Source organism: Ipomoea nil, unplaced genomic scaffold, assembly GCF_001879475.1.
Source record: "Ipomoea nil cultivar Tokyo-kokei standard unplaced genomic scaffold, Asagao_1.1 scaffold2279, whole genome shotgun sequence".
Taxonomy (NCBI): Eukaryota; Viridiplantae; Streptophyta; class Magnoliopsida; order Solanales; family Convolvulaceae; genus Ipomoea; species Ipomoea nil.
In genome coordinates, this window is record NW_017618707.1 from 1,708,345 (window position 1) to 1,724,058 (window position 15,714).

The following is a 15,714-nucleotide window of genomic DNA, read 5'->3' on the forward strand; positions in this document are numbered from 1 at the left end:
TTTTAAACTGGGTCACTTGAGCTTCATTTTATTTCCTTATTTATTTATTCCATTTGTAGCACATTTACAAGATTTCAAGACTCTTGTGCTCTATTAATTTAATATTGTTTTCACATTATTTCTTGATATTAACCTGATTTTTTTATGGATCCGGTCCATTGAAACCATCAAAGACATGTAATGTTTTTAGATTTATGAAAGGCTCCATGGTCTAGTGGTTAGGACATTGGACTCTGAATCCAATAACCCGAGTTCAAATCTTGGCGGAACCTCAATTACTTCTGTAAGGAATTTTGGAAGTAGATTGAAGAGTAATGCTCTGTCCAGCCACCATGGGGTAATGAGCAACCTTACCTTTTGGAAGAAGATTGAAGAGTAACGAAACTTGATATATGGTCCAAAACAGGAAGATTGAAGAGTAATAAGCAACTCTGAACTTTAATGTTTTTTTTCAACATTTTGATTTTTGAATATTTGAAAGAAGGGTTAGATTTAGAAATTATTTTTAAAATTTATCCTTAATAGTTTCCTTTGTTGAACCTTAAATTTCTTAATAGGAATGTAATTTCACAAAATCTTACTTCTTTTTTGGGTGTTTCTTCATCTGGTGACCGCCGACCTCTGGCGGAAGCTTTGAGCCTTTGACGGAGCTTCGTTTCTTGGCTGGCAGTCTCCTATTTTCTTTTGTTTTTTTTTTTTTTTTAGTTTCATAATAAAGTCCAGTGCCGATTCAACCACCAACCCTTCAAGGAAGTTGCAGTAGTTCCAAAGATCTAAAGCTTAAGGATTCCGCCAGATCTGGATAAAGAAGTGGTTTGATTCCCGTGGATCCGTAAAATAAAGTTCAAGAGGTGTACTGTTGCTTCTCTTTTCTTTTGTGTTCTACTTTTTTCTGTGTTTTTCTCTCGTTTGTGTGACGCGTTTGTTTTCCTCTCGTTTCTTTTGGCGAGTTAGTTTTCCTTTCGTTTCTTTTGACGAGTTTTTTTCTTCATAAGTGTGAAACATATAAGTTAGTCATGGCGTATGTGAACTTCATCCTGGGTGACAAATATGACAATGTAAATCAGCATCTGCATTTCAGCTCGATTGATATATTGTCAATGAACGACAGATGAAAAATATATACTCAGGTGGTGTGTAAGACTTTCCAACAAAAGTTAGTCTTGACTACGCTTGACCAATTCTTCAATAATATTAAAGAAGCGTTTGGTTGAGCATTTTTAATGCATTTTCTTGTCAAAAGGGAAAATAGGACTTTTATTTTTTTGTTGGGTCAAAAGTGAAAATATGACTTTTTAGTCACATATTACTTTATTTTGTTACAACATTACGACTAGCTCATCTATTATGACCTTAATAAAACTGCAACAACTTTGAAATATTTCGAGCAGGTTTATGATTTCACATTTGTATTTGAGTTACAAGCAAACTCCAAATGATGACACTTCAAGTGTGTGAGGCTCCAAAAAGAAAAGAAACAAGCTAAGACAATAATGAAATAAGGATCTTGATATTTCTCTAGTTTCAATATTCATATACTTCTTCTTTTTTTGTGTTATCTAAGATTTCCATCGTTAAACACAATGACTAATCTCATCGCAAAATTGTAGACACTTCTAAAAGTGTGACAGTTGACTTAGAGATTAGAACTACTTCATACCCAAAGTCATAAGACTATTTAAACAATAATCCTATTTATACTAAATTATTACTAATACTTATAATAATTCTTTTGATATACACGAGTTCCTTCTAATTGATTAGCTTACGTTGTGGCCATCATCGTGGTGTATCATTCCGCTCTTCTTTTTTTTTTTTTTGAGTACTATCGACTCTATTACAGTGTAGTATCTGTTCAATATACTTTTTCTATAAGTTGTTGTCCAAAGAGTCAATACCCTACCACCGGGGTTCAATCATCTGATCTTCCCTCAAGAAGAGTCACAGAGGTGCCATCACAAGAAATAAAGAAGTTGTCATGAATGTTCTTTGTCTCCAACTATTCTCTAAATTTTATATATTAAAAAAAAATTGAAGGCAATCATAGTTGGTTGCATTTGCTTTCTTCAATCGTCTTCGATCTAAAGATGATGATATTAGAAATCTAGAAGTGAAGAAACTTCTTTACCTCTGGATTGGAGGCGTAGAAATAAGAAGGAATGTATCTTCATGAGAGGATCCAAGCACCCAACGAGACTCCACCTAGCCAGGCAAGGCATGTCACCTCTCATCATGCTCGTAGTTAGTCTCCTCTAGTTGCTAGCGCTACATAGTTGGGGCTCGCAACACCAATGTATCACATCAACACTCCATAGTTCCTAAGGACAAGACGCGGGGCACTTGGTATGTTGAACCACACCTAGGCAGGTGGGGTACATTGCTCATTCTCATGCTCGTAAAGGCTTATTAGGCCATGTAGATCACTAAGAACGCTACCTAGTTGGGGCCAATGGCACCCTACTATGCCTAGTAGTGATTAGCGACAAGGCGTGAGGCACCTCGTGGGGGCTTACTTGGCCAGGCACAACACACCACCCTTCCTCATGCGTGTTGGGCTTATGAGGTCACCCCACCATGCCCAGTCATGCCCAATTGTAGAGCATCGGGCGATCGGCAAGGCTCCACTTAGGCAAGACAGGCATGTTGCCCCTTCCCCTCTATTTTGCACTTTGGTCATAGGTTTTGTGTCCCTCCACCTTTTAAATGTACCTTTATTCCCTGCCTCCTTGCCTTTTTTACTTTAAACATTTTGTTTTTTTGAACTTTATACTACATCCCTCCAATCTTTACACCTCAATCCCCTTAACATTACTCTTTAGTCCGCATCTCTAACTTTCTTTTCTTCCTACCTAAGCCCTCCCAAACCTCAACTTCTTAGACTCATAGTCCACCTTAAATATGAGTCTAATTCCCCCATGAACTAATAATTACCTTATAGCTCAAGAACTAAAGTGTAATTTTCTATATATTACAAAAATTGGGTGGCAGCATCTAGGAAAAGAAAATATAAAATAAAGGTGATTAATGAAAAGAGTTTTTTTTTTTTTTTTTTTTTTTGAGAAAATGAAAAGAGTTAAATGTAGGGAAATGTCAAGTGGGTGGAAACTGGAAACGGATGAGGAAATTGACAAATGGCAAGTGGTAGTTGACTGTTGCGTGAGCTGTGAGGGATCCGCCCTAATTCCGGCCCCTTCATTTAACCCGCCCCGTCAACTTCGCCCTAGCCCCTAGCCTAGCCTTGGCGCCGCTCCACCCGTCACTTCTTTGACTTATCTTTTCTCTCAATTTTTGGCCCACGCGTTCTGTTGTTATATTCTGCACACGCTCACATTGCAAATCTCCACCTTCATTTTACATGTTACACGGTACACATCTAATTTATAAAACAATGTCCTACAAATTGCTATGAGCAACCTCATTAGTTATAATTTTTTTGAAATAAGATTCAAATTTGTCAAACCTAAAAATGTAATTAGGTTATCGAACAAAAAAATACAATTAAATCACTAAATACTCTAAATGTATTCAATTTCATCAAATAACAGGTTACTTTCTTACGTGGGCACATGACAACTGAGTTGATATTTTTAATAATTTTTAAATAATTTTTAATAATAAATTAAAAAAAACGACGGGGTGGCCGTCGGCCACCTCCTTCCCCCACCCCCTTCTTCCTTCGTCTCCCCCCCCCCTCCCCCCCAATGTCTTCGTCTTCGGTGGAGACGAAGGAGGGGGAGAGGGTGACCGGCGGCCACCCAGTCGTTTTATTTATTTATTATTTTATTTATTTATTTATTTTCAATTTTTGTAATTTTGTTATTAAAATTTATTAAAAATGTCAACTCAATTGCCACGTGAGCAGATGACCTGCAAAAATTGAAGGTAACCTGCTATTCGGTGAAATTGCATATATTTGGAGTATTCAGTGACTTAATTGTACGTTTTTGGAGTGTTCAGTGACCTAATTGTACTTTTCTCGTTCAATGATCTAATTGCATTTTCAGGTTACGTTCACTGATCAATTTAAACCTTATTCCTAGTTTTTTTTAAGGTGCCAAATAAAATAAAGGAGGGAAAAAATTAAAAAATTAAAAAGAAAATTGACAAAAAAAAAAATAAAAAATAATAAGCATATTACTACGCGCCTGCTGGGGGCAAATATTACACCACACGCGCATAACTAAGTTTCCTTTTCACCTTGGCCTCACTAAAACCTTAATTTGCATTTTTTTAAAAAAATTACTTAAAAATCAGCATTCTCATTAGTGTAAAAATCATAGCTTGACTTTTCTTCCTAAAAAACTGTACAAAAATCTTTATTGGAAATATTTTAATATTATTAGCTTATTAAAACAACTAATACTAACCACAATAGTGTTTTTTGTTTAGTTTTTTGAGGAAGAAAAAACTATGAATTGATTTTTATTTAATGGAAAAAGGGAATTTTAGCTATAACTTTCTATTGCAAATATGGTTTTTGAATAGGGTTCACTTTTAGGGGAAAAGAGAAAAACTTGCCCAGATTGCACGTTGACGCGTAATGCCTTTAATTTTTTTTTTTCTATCATAATTTATTGTTATCCCTTTGTCCTCTTCTCTCTTGCTTCTTTCTCTTACATGGCTTGCAAAAAAAAAAAAAAAAAAAAAAAAAAAAAAAAAAAAAAAAACTCACAAAAATCTATTACTATCAAAATTGCTCTAATACAATCAATTATCAACTATTTACTAACATAATCAATTTTCGACCAAGTAATTATCAAAGAGTTAATACCCAAAATTGTCCTCGACTATAGTGGTTTTTCTCAATTTCGTCCTAAATGACTTTGGTGACCTAATATTGTCCCAGACTTTTGGGTTTCGCTCAATTTAGTCCTCCGTTTGTTATTCCGTCAAATTGGTGTTAAATAAAGGGACAATTCAATAATATCAATATTGACATCTCTTTACTTTCAACATGCGAAGTGAGAAATCTTTCTTTCTTGCACGAATTACACCCAGAATTACTCCCAGACCTACGAATCAAATTTTATATTTGCAGGTTTAAGAGTGATTTTGGGAGTAATTCATAAAAAAAAAAAAAAAAAAAAGGCTTTCGCACTTCACACGTCTATGAGTAAATAGATGTCAATATTAAAATTACTGAATTGTCTATTTATTTAATAACAAATGGATGGAATAACAAATGGGAGACTAAATTGAGCAAGAACACAAAAGTTTGGGACTAAATTGAGTAAAAACACAGAAGTCTGGGACAATATTAAGTCACCAAAGTCATTTAGGACGAAATTGAGAAAAATCACTATAGTCGAGGACAATTTTGGGTATTAACTCAATTATCAAATATTCCCAAATCTTACAATTCTCCTTTTCTCTATTGCTTCTACAAGTATATTTTATTCTCCCCTTCTTACTCTGATCTTTCTTAATCTTCTTTGTTTAAAAGTTCTTTTTGACTCAAACAAAAGTTTTGGAGTCCCGTTCAAAAATCACATGCAATTGAAAATGAAGCTAATGTGATGGGCAAGATACGCATCTTCTGTAGCTGTGTTCCATCTGCAGGGAAGTCATCAGGAATTGAAGAAGCAAGCTAGAAATTAAATCATCATTGGACAATTAATTAAATAACTTTCACAATCATACCCCAAAGTCTTGTGGAGTTTGACATCAACACTATTAATTATGAATTCAAATTAAAAGATTCTATGAAAGTTTACAAAAATTTTACAAAAATCATTTAAAATTTATTATTTTAAAAGTTTTTGAAAATCTTTTAAAGTCAATGAAAATTTTCTAAAGTCTTGATTGAATACACCTCTTTAATTATGGTGGTAAAAAAAATACATTTTTGCTCCCTTGATTATGATTAAAGTGTAAATTTAGTCTTTTTATTATTTAAAATGTAAATTTAATCTTTTAATTATTATCAAAGTGTTGGATTTAATCTTTGAGCAACTAAATCCATGACTAATATGTCAATTAATAATGTGACTGATTTAGTCTTCAATAATCAATTCATAATCAAATTGAAAGACTATAGTCAGGTAAAATAGTTAGCATATTACTCAATTTTGGTTTGTTTGACCACTGTTAGTTGTTTGATGTGGTTAAACAGTCAATATGAGTGTTTGATTAATTGTTTTTTTTTTGTAACAGCTTATTTAATTTCTCCAAAACACTAAAATTCAAAAAGCTGCTCAAAGCAACTTTTTCGATTAGCTTTTTGAGAAAGTCATTTTGTATGTAATCAGCTATCATCTAACAATTAATTTACCAAACATCTTTCTAAAATCAACTAATAATGGCCATGTTTGGTAACATACTTAGCTTATTAGCCAATTTTGATTTATTTGACCACTATTAACTGTTTGACTTGGATGAACAATCAATACGAGTGTTTGATTAATTAAATTTTTGTAACAACTTATTATTGTTTCAAAATGTAAAAATTCAAAAAGTTGTTCAAAGTTACTTTTTTGATCAGCTTTTTTAGAAAAGTCATTTTACATGTAATCAGCTAACAACTAATTTACCAAACACTTTTCTACAATCAACTAATGTTATCAACTAGTCAAACTCACTAACTCAATCAGCTACCAGCTATTTACCAAACATCATAATATCAAACTATTCAAACCAACGAGAAAATTTCAATTTTGGTCATACGACTATAGGGGTCTTGTTAATTTGCACACCTAACTTTCAAAAGTATCAATTTAGCACCTTGAGTATGTAATTTTTCTCAATTTTGATCATTTCGACCAATTTACCGGTCAAATTCGACCGAAAAAATTAATAGGCACAAAAATGGGGGGCAATTTAGTCTTTTCCTGATCGGCTCCTTATTGACCGGACCGTGTTCTTGAACCGGTTCACCAAATCAACGTCTGAGCTCGTCACTTCCGACGCCGAGCTTCCGGGTTTGATCTTCATTAGCTCGATTGCTTTGTTCCTTCTCTTATAACCATATATTTCGTACTCATTTTTCAATTTGTTGCATATATGGCCGAGCCCCCTATGTCTTGTGAGGAGATTGTTCGCCAATTGAAGTCTCGTGCTCCTGCTTCCAAAAGACAAAAGACCGGCGAAAGTAGCCGGGCACCTCCTACGCCACTAGACTCAAGGCCGAGCTCAGCCTCCATGATTGAGGTATAAATTTTTCTCCTTACACTCCCCGTTATTGTTTAACTTGTCTCTCATTCCACTTTTCACACAGGGTCTTGTTCGTGTTGTCGCCCTGGACAATGCTTTGAAAGCTACTCAGGCTCGTTTAGAGGTCGAGAGGATGCAGTCGATTTGGTGAACCGGTTCAAGAACACGGTCCGGTCAATAAGGAGCCAATCAGGAAAAGACTAAATTGCCCCCCATTTTTGTGCCTATTAATTTTTCCGGTCGAATTTGACCGGTAAATTGGTCGGAATGATCAAAATTGAGAAAAATTACATACTCAAGGTGCTAAATTGATACTTTTGAAAGTTAGGTGTGCAAATTAACAAGACCCCTATAGTCGTATGACCAAAATTGAAATTTTCTCAAACCAACTAACCCAATCAACTAACAACTATTTACCAAACACCCCTATATTTGCATTAATCTACATTTTAGTTATAATTGGTGGACATACTGAATGTGACATGCATTTTCCAGAGAGAAGAAAAAAAAAACTTTGTTATGAAAACATTCGCTATAGCATTCACGTCCAGCTAGCCAAATCCTATCAGGCAATTAATTAATTAGGGTGTGTTTGGAAACCTGGAAAATGAGTTCTGAAAATCATTTTCCAAGTTTCCATTGTTTGGATGTGCCTAGAAAATCAAGTCAACGGAAATCATTTTCCGTTGACTTTGGAAAATAGGCTTGTTTTGGAGGAAAATGACTTCCCCTTTTTTTGGGGGGAAGTCATTTTCCAACTTTTACACCAACATCACACCACCACCAACATCATCAACACCATTCCACCACCACCTCACTACCACCATCACCACCACTATTGCCGCCTCCACCACCACTATACCACCGCAACCACCGCCACCACACCACCACCACCACTACCAAAACCACCAACACCATAACACCACAACCACTACCACCACCAACACCATCAACACCACACCACCACCGCTGCCGCCGCCGCCACACCACCGCAACTACCGCCGCACCACCACCATCACACCACCGCCGCCGCCACCACCACCACCATACCACCGCAACCACCGCTGCCACCACTACCACCATACCACCGCAACCACTACCACCACCAACACCATCAACACCACACCACCACCGCCGCCGCCGCCTCCGCCACCACCACCGCCACCGCCACCACCATACCACCACAACCACCATCGCCGCCACCACCACCACTACCACCATCGTCGCCGCCACCACCACCACCGCCGCCACCACCACCATACCACCGCAACCACCATCACCATCACACCACCACGACCATACCACCGCAACCACCACTGCCACCACCACCACCATACCACCGCAACCACCGTCGCCGCCGCCACCACCACCACCATACCACCGCAACCACCGCCATCACACCACCACCACTGCCACCATCGTCATACCACCACCAGTTGTTATTATTATTATTATTATTATTATTATTATATAACAAATAACACCACTACCACTACACCACCACCACCATAATATTTTTTGATATATTATTAGTTATTTTTTATTATATTTATAATAATTATTATATTATTATGTATTATTATACATGTTATAATATTCTAAATAAATAATTAAAATGTTTAATTCTACAATTCTACTCATTTTCCAGAAAATGAACCAAACACACAAAAACAGTTTTCCAGAATGCAACCAAACACTGGAAAGGAAAATATTTTCCGGAAAATGACTCATTTTCCAGAAAACATTTTCCAAAAATCATTTTCCTACTTTCCAAACGGACCCTTAGTTGACTTTGAAATCCATGCATCAAGTTGAGTTGAGTTGATGTGATGAAATTGGTCCAATTTACCGGCGGAGCTGACACTGGCAATTATGTGGATCGGAGAACTCGCCAGATTTAAAGCTAGCTACTGGGTTCACATTTCCATTATATTTGCACTAACAAATTCAATCAAATTCCATTTTCATATATGCACCCATTTTGAATTCTAACAATATAATAATATTATTATATATATCCATCCACTGCACTATAGTTAAGCATCAGCTTGACCTACCTCCCACTACCACATCATTGAAATCGAAATTGGATTTGTGTTGTTAAAGTATGCACTCTCTCTTGTACGTTTCCTCTTATATGTATGTTTTGTGATTAATATGAAATTTGTATAGTATGACCTTATTATTAGAATAAATGTTTTAGAATACCAAATTGATCAGGATATGCCGTTGATCTATCAGACCGAGAGTGAAGGCGCCACCAAAGCCTATTTGGTCAAAGGCTTTCCTGAGATCGGACATTGACGGTCTATTTCTCGCAAATTTTTCAACGATCGCGAACCTGAACTTTTGTGAAAAGAGATGAACATCTTCATCCGAGAAAGAAACGGAAGGCATTCCTTTGTATCTTCCCAGCGGGCGAATAGAAGGAGGAGATGTGGTGTTCGATAGGATATCCGCAAAGGTGCGAGGGGGGGGGGGGGGGGGGCACGGCGGCCCCCGGCTCCGCCGTCATCCGAACGCAAAAAATTGAGGAGGCCCTTTTTTATTTGGTATTCTAAAACATTTATTCCAATAATAAGGTCATACTATACAAATTTCATATTACTACCAAACATGCAAAATATTTTCACTAAAACGCAATTCAATTATCAAGTATTTGATTTCCATTCTGATTCTAATATAATTCTCTTGTCCAACCAAATACAACCCTAATTCAATAATTCAAATGATTGATGGATCGGACCTCATGGCAAAGTCCTAGCTAACACATTATGCATTAGTCTTCACTTTTAAAAACCCCCACCAACATAGTAAGCTAATTAAGGGCCATCATGATGGCCAAACCCTTTGTAAATTTCGTTGGTGTTACGTTGTTTGGTAGTCTTGTTTTCTTCTTCTTTAAAAATCAAAAATAAAAAAACATCCTTGTACCATGCAAGCTGAAATGGTTGACCAGAACAACAAAACAAAACTACCACCTACGAAGATTCAGAGTGAATCCAAAGATACATACATGCATTAGTGTTTCATGACCAGATTACCCAAAATAGACCTCGCCAGGCCATTATGTTATTGAACACTGCTCAAAACTGGTACTATACGTTAGCTTTTACAAATCTTAAACAACAGGTATTAAAGTGTCTCAATAGTTGGGAGTACATATGGTATTCGTACACCCAATTAGAAAAATAAATAAATAAATAAATAAATAAATATATATATATATATATATATATATATATATATATATATATATATATATATATATATATATATATATATATATATATATATATATATATTGATTCCTGTGAGGTCATGTATTCCCGTGCGGTCAATGCGACATACACCATTAAGTATGTATAAATACACCATGCAGTGTTCGAAAATACACCTGAAATGTCAAAAAATACACCATACATAATGGTGTATGCCGCACTGACTGCATGGAAAGACCTGACATCATAGGAACCTGACTATATATATATATATATATATATATATATATATATATATATATATATATATGCCTTTAGTATTGGACGTACTAGTAGTACTAACAGTTTTGGTGGACTATTTTAAGATATATTTGTTTAATTTTTTTCATTAAAATTATAATTTTGATATTTTCTTTTTTTGAGTTTCCCATGACCTCCCAATATTTACTCTACAACTTGAATAAAGTCTAAAAATCGGTCTTAAGCGTCCCTAGACTGTGGCGATTTTCCTTTAGGTGACCGACCGCCTAACACCTAACTCAGCCGACTTGACTGTCTAGGCAGCCGCCTTCATCTAACTTAGCCGAGTTAACTCGTCCATTTCGGTCGAGTTAACCCAATCAGTTCGGCCTTACTAATTTTTTTTCATTATATATATATATATATATATATATATATATATATATATATATATATATATATATATATATATATATATATATATATATATATGTGTGTGTGTGTGTGTGTGTGTGTGTGTGTGTGTGTGTGTGTGTGTGTGTGTGTGTGTGTGTGTGTGTGTGCGTGCATATATACACTCGTAGACTAGTTTGATACTTTAAATCTTTGGAATTTGGATGATTGAAGTATTTGAGTATTTCATATTTGAGTATTTTTAATTTTAATATTGTTTTGATGTTATAACTTGTCATTATTTCATTTATTTGGATGTGTTATTTGATTGAATGTTGAAAACAGACTCATTAAAATTATCTAACTGCAAATTTGTTACTATTTTTTTAACGCCCGCTTAACGTGGCTTAGATTCCGCCTAAGCGTCTCCTAGACGCTGCCTGCACGTTCAAGTAGCGCCTAGCGTGTACTGCAACACTGATAAAAGTAGTAACAAAAAGAGATTAGCTATAGAGGCACAAGTGGGTGCAGGATTATGGTAATTGCATGAACCTTTTAAAAAGGTTAGGTGTTCACGCGCGGTATGGAAAAGTGGGGTAGGAGAGCATCCCATCCTCGTAAGACCGCACCAAATTAATGTTGTCTTTAATCTCCACCTCCCAGTTGAACACTTGAACTATTTTCTAATATATCGCTCCCTTTTTTTCTGTCTCTATGTGGGATTGTCAACTTGTGACAGAGACAAAATATGGGTGATAGATAAACAGTCTCGGACTTTTTGTGATTTTCTCCCGTTTCAAACTCTTTAAAAATTTCCAGGAAAATAATAAACTAAAAAGTAAGAACTTTCACATTGTGGGTTTGTTGGGTAGTTCTGCTTTGACACGCATTTCGTATCTATTCAGTGGGATGTTGATTGTTGTTAGTTTATGAAATTAGTCAAGAAATTTAAGTCAGCTCCCATTTATGTCACCATTCCAAATCAGTCCACCAGTTTCTTTTTGTTTTTGTCTCTAAAACAAGTTTTATATAATAGTGGGCTTTTCCAAAGCATAAATATAAGCACCCCCCTTCCTTTTCTTGTCTTTTCAGCCGTGAGGGAGATGGTTCTTTGCTTGTTTGTCCCAGCTGTTGTTCTGATTTGAAGTCTCAATCTCCATCCATGATTTATCAGCTTAGATAAGAATAGCACCCAAGATCTTTGCTTTTTTTCTTTTCCTTGTTCTTCACTTTCCCCTTTTTTTGGATTCTCCCCATCTTTCTGTGTATGACGTGAGTGAAATCTGAGGAGTGAAGAATCATTTCCTGTTGAAACTTGTGCTTGCTTCTCTTGCAAGTGATGTGGTGTTAAAAAATGTATATGCCCTTTTTTTAATAAAGAAGGCTGCTTTCAATTTCCATAGAATCTACAGGGGCTTGGACTTGATTTCTTTATTTCTGGTATAGGGATTGAGGTTCTTGGTTTGTGGTGTGGGACTTGCTTGAATTAGAAGCTGATGTTTTGTGGGTTTGAGGTGTTTTGGGATGTGGGTCTTGAATTTCTGGTCTAGGGATCTGAGTGTGATTTTTTATGGTTGAATTTCTGGGTGGAAACTGGAAAGTTTCTTCATTTGTTAATCTTCTCACTTCTGGAAAGCAGTGAAACACCAATTCAGACTGTTTCTTGCCTAAATTTCTTCTGCTATATGTACATTTTCCTTGGAGTTTCAGAAGCAGTGGTCTGAGAATTTTACCCAATGAGTCTTCTGAATTGGGTGTTTCTGGCTTGCCTCTTTTGGTCATCTTTGGGTCTTCAAACCCCAACCCAGAATTGCCATCCAAATGATTTTCAAGCCTTGAAGAAATTTGCAGGCAACTTGACAGGAGGCTCCATTCTCTCAACATGGTCTGAACCCTCCAGTTGCTGCAAATGGGATGGTGTTGGCTGTGAAGATGATGATAACTATAACTCCACTTCACCTGCAAGGAGAGTGGTGAAGTTGAATTTATCTAGGAAAGGCTTACAAGGGCAAGTTTCTGTTTCTCTGCAAAATTTGGATAAGTTACAGGTTCTTGACCTCTCACACAACCATCTTGGAGGTGAGTTTCCCTTGGACCTCTCTAGATTGAAGCAGCTGAGGGTTCTTGATTTGAGCCACAATTCCTTTAATGGAGCAGTGGGGAGGGCACTGAATGGGCTGGAATTGGAACCACTCCACACACTCAACATTTCCAGCAATTTGTTCACTGGAGACCTCACTGGCTTTGGTGAATTCCCAAACCTTGTTGTGCTTAATGTGAGCAACAATTCATTTTCTGGTGTTCTTGATTCCCACATTTGCAGCACCTCCAAGAAGATCAGAATCTTGGATTTCTCAGCAAACCGGTTTGTCGGGGGATTTGAGGGATTGAATAACTGCAGCTCATCCTCACTCAAGGAGCTCCATTTGGATTCCAATCTTCTCTCAGGACAGCTTCCTGAGAATCTGTTCTTAATCTCATCTTTGGAGCAGCTTTCAGTCTCTGCCAATAACTTATCTGGTCAGTTAAGCCCTGAGCTTAGTAAGCTTTCCAATCTCAAATCCTTAATTCTGTTCAGTAACCACTTTTATGGTGTTCTTCCTAATGTGTTTGCAAATCTGACAAAACTAGAGTTCTTTGATGCAAATTCCAATAAGTTCTCAGGGAAGTTGCCTTCTACTTTAGCATTATGCTCTAGCCTGCAAGTTCTTGACCTTAGGAACAATTCTTTGTCTGGCAACATTAGTCTTGATTTCACTGGATTGCCTAATCTTGATTCTCTTGACCTCGCAACCAACCATTTCTCGGGTCCCCTCCCGGGGTCTCTTTCGAGTTGCCGGGGATTGAAAACATTGAGTCTTGCCAAGAACAAGTTAAGCGGTCCGGTCCCCGAGAGCTATGCAAGCCTCTCGTCTCTCGTCGTTTTCACATTGTCGAATAACAGTTTCGAGAATCTGTCTGGGGCTTTATCTGTTCTGCAGCATTGCCGAAACCTCTCCACCCTTGTTCTCACCAGGAACTTCAACGGGGAAGAGATTCCCAAGAATTTGAGCGGATTCGAGAGCTTAAGGATTTTTGCTTTAGGGAATTGTCACCTGCGTGGTCAAATTCCTATGTGGTTATCTAATTGCCATAAATTGCAAGTTCTTGACCTGTCTTGGAATCACTTGGATGGCAGTATTCCTTCCTGGATTGGTAAAATGGACAATTTGTTTTACTTGGATCTTTCGAATAATTCCCTCACTGGAGAAATCCCGAAAAGTTTGACAGAGATGAAGAGCCTCATGTCCCCAACTAGCTATCTATCCAGTCTCAATTCTTCAACTGGCATCCCGTTTTATATAAAGCGGAATCTGACTGGGAATGGTTTGCAATACAACCATATTTCGAGCTTTCCTCCATCTATCTATTTGAGCAATAACAGAATAAACGGGACAATCTGGCCCGAGATTGGGAGGTTGAGACAACTCCATGTCTTGGACTTGAGCAGGAACAACATATCCGGGATTATCCCGAGCTCCATCTCGAATATGCTGAATCTGGAGATTCTGGATTTATCTTATAACGAGCTCTATGGATCAATCCCGTCTTCGTTAAACGAGCTTACTTTCCTGTCAAAGTTCAGTGTTGCTCACAATCACTTGCGAGGCGCAATTCCAACCGGAGGTCAGTTCTTTAGCTTTCCCAACTCGAGCTTCGAGGGAAACCCGGGACTTTGTGGAAAGATTGTTTCTCCTTGTGATGTCAATAATATAGGCCTTCGACCCGCCCTCCCGTCTTCTTCCACTCATAGACTGGGAAGAGGCAGTATCGTCGGAATAACGATCAGTATAGCGGTTTTAGTTGCGATGTTTCTATCGTTTGTGTTGATAAAAATGTCGAGAAGAGATGTTAGCGACCAAATTCAGGACTTGGAGGAAGAGGTGAGCAGATCTTCGAGATTATCTGATGCATTCGCCCCGTCCAAACTGGTTCTTTTCAAGAACTCGGATTGCAAGGATCTTACAGTGGCAGACTTGCTAAAATCAACAAACAACTTCAACCAATCGAACATCATAGGCTGTGGAGGATTCGGTCTTGTCTACAAAGCCGACTTACCCAATGGCACCAAAGCAGCAATCAAGAGGCTCTCCGGGGACTGTGGCCAGATGGACCGAGAGTTTCAATCCGAAGTGGAAGCCCTCTCGAGAGCTCAGCACAAAAACCTCGTCGCCCTTCAAGGATATTGCAGGCACGGGAACGATAGGTTGCTGATATACTCGTATATGGAGAATGGAAGCTTGGATTATTGGCTACACGAAAGGGTCGAGGGGAGTTCATTCTTGACATGGAACAGAAGACTGAGGATAGCGGTAGGGGCTGCTCGAGGATTAGCCTATCTGCACAAGGAGCCAAACATAATTCACCGCGACATTAAAACCAGCAACATTCTTCTAGACGAGAGGTTCGAAGCTCACCTAGCTGATTTCGGGCTTGCAAGGCTATTGTGCCCCTACGACACCCATGTCACAACGGATCTAGTTGGAACACTCGGGTACATTCCCCCCGAATACAGCCAGAGCTTGACAGCTACCTTTAGGGGCGACGTTTATAGCTATGGCGTTGTTCTCTTGGAGCTTATCACCGGTAAGCGACCCGTGGAAGTGTGCAAGGGGAAGAACTGCAGAGACATCGTGTCGTGGGTGTTTCAGATGAAATCGGAGAAGAGGGA

General features: G+C 37.7%; 1 non-coding gene across 1 annotated transcript; it reads left to right on the forward strand.

Moving 5' to 3' along the window:
* Positions 1-200: 200 nt before the first annotated feature.
* TRNAQ-CUG lies at positions 201-272 on the forward strand. The gene has a single exon. It is a non-coding gene; the product is annotated as a tRNA-Gln (tRNA).
* Positions 273-15,714: the final 15,442 nt, after the last annotated feature.